Source organism: Medicago sativa, chromosome 3 (genome assembly GCF_051527215.1).
Source record: "Medicago sativa cultivar Bolivia chromosome 3, Bolivia_mono, whole genome shotgun sequence".
Classification (NCBI taxonomy): Eukaryota; Viridiplantae; Streptophyta; class Magnoliopsida; order Fabales; family Fabaceae; genus Medicago; species Medicago sativa.
The window spans coordinates 82,950,058-82,952,443 of record NC_140751.1 but is presented as its reverse complement, the minus strand read 5'-3'; positions in this window follow the sequence as shown (position 1 = coordinate 82,952,443).

Genomic DNA, 2,386 nt, shown 5'->3' with positions numbered 1-2,386 from the left:
CAGTTAAATATTTTAAAGATGTACATAATACGAAATAAACTTAAAGGATCAGCATGTAATATATACTGTATATAACTTGAAAACAACAAACATTTATATTTTTAGTTATAATCAAAATCAAAATTTTATACAAAAAAACTCCGTTCATAATTTTCAAACGTTAGCAATAAAAAGAGCGGAAAGACGAGCACGTGAGTGTCTGTTAATCTATACTATATATTTATACTATATATAAAGAAAACTACCCCTTTCAGCACACTTTTGGGTTAGACTTTTCTTTCTAAAAATACCCTTAATTTTTAATTTTAATTTTAAATACAAATAACACATGTAACAAATAGATAATAATAAATTTAATTTATGGAGAAAACTTACACACAATTCCTTATGAACTGTTCTTACTGTTAGGCAATTAGTATAAAATAACACGTGGATTACTAATCCATGTCATTAATCGTCCCCATTAACATTCTTTTACCTCCATTAACCACAGATCAAACTCACAAAAAACTAGCACAAAACAAAAAATCATGTTACTTTTTTATCAGCCGATTTTTTGTTGTATATCTGTGTTGTTCCCCTCAATACAACCGACAAAGATTGCCAAGTATTTTCATATCCCTTCCACAAAAAACAGAATTTCAATATTTTTATTATTTTATTAATATAAGTTACTCTTCCTTAGCTTTTGATCAATTGTAACAAACGTGAGCAATAAATAATGGTAAAGATTGGACTTTAAATCCTATAAAAAAAGATTAGTAACAAACGGGAGCAAAATATAATATTAAAGATTTGACTTTAAATCTTCTGGAAAAAAAGATTATTAATAAACGGGAGCAAAATGTAATATTAAAGATTGAACTTTAAATCCTCTAAAAAAAGATTAGTAACAAACGTGAGCAAAAAATAATGTTAAAGATTGAACTTTAAATTCTTTAAAAAAAGATTAGGACTCAAAATATTTTAGAAAAAGATTTGTTAGCACTTTATTAAATATTAATTATCAATCAATTTCCATGAGAAGAACATAATTTGTTGTCATTTGAGGAGGTTGAAGGGGATACTCATAACTTATATCAACATGAATTCCTAAACTCAATTGCTCAAGGAAGTATCCCACCACATATTTTAAAGGTAAAAAAAGTTGCACCTTTGATGTTGTTGTGAAACATAGACCCTAGATATGGTCTGTGTAATGGGACATGATTGTTATGTCGTGGTTTATTTAAAAATAAATGTGAATTCAGGATTTCCCTTTGTGCTTAGTAGAAAACAATTTCCCGTTATACTAAGTTTTGATATTACCATAAATAAGTCACAAGGGCAGACCATTCCCAATGTCGGAATCTATCTTCCACGACATGTTTTCAGCCATGGTCAATTATATGTAGCTTTATCAAGAGGAGTTTCTCAAAATTCGACAAAAGTTCTCGTTAAAGAAGGGAAATAGAAGGAGAAGATTGAGACTTTACGAAAAATGCAGTTTTTAAAGATATTCTTTTATCGTAATTGTAACAATGTTTCTTTTACATAACATGTCATTTATACATTTATGTTATGATGTTATTGATTACTATTAGAATAGACAATAAATGATCATTATATTATCTTAATTTTATATGCAGATAAACTAAAATGTGTTGAGTTCAAAAATAATTTTGTTATATGCCTTGACAATATTTTGTTTATAAATCAATATATCAATAATTTCCATTAATATTTAAAAATTTAAAATTTTTAATCAAAATTATACAAACAAATATAATAAAATAATCACATACGTTAGCGCAGTTGAAAGAGCGGACAGACGAGCACGATAGTGTCCGTCTTTCTGCTAGTAATAATAATAATAATAATAACAAGATTTAAATATGTCATTGATCTCTGCACTTTGACCATATTTTGACATTAGTCTTTGCATTCTTTTTTGTTTGGCATTAATCCCAGCACGTAAAATATTTGCAATTGGTCCTTTTGTTAAGTCAATTAGTCTCTGCATATTTAAATAATTTTTATAATATTAATTACCCACTAAAGGAGGTAACTTATAGTACACTTACCTACTGTCACAAGTTAGTGTGTCAAACAAAATAAAAAAAACAAGTAAACATAAGTCTCGCATGATACGAGACCCATCCATATAGCGTACCCTAAACGGCGCCGAAAACTAAATACTCACATCATCATTTGATGCAACTCAAATTTGATATTTATATTCGGCCAAATCTTGTTGCTATTGGGTTGCACGTAAGTAGAAATGTTACCTCTGTCAAATAATTCTATTAAAGATGGAAAAAGATAGGTAGACATCTCATCATCATCACCATCACCGCATCTCATCTCTCATGCACATCTATGTCAGGGGTATTTTCATAATTTCACA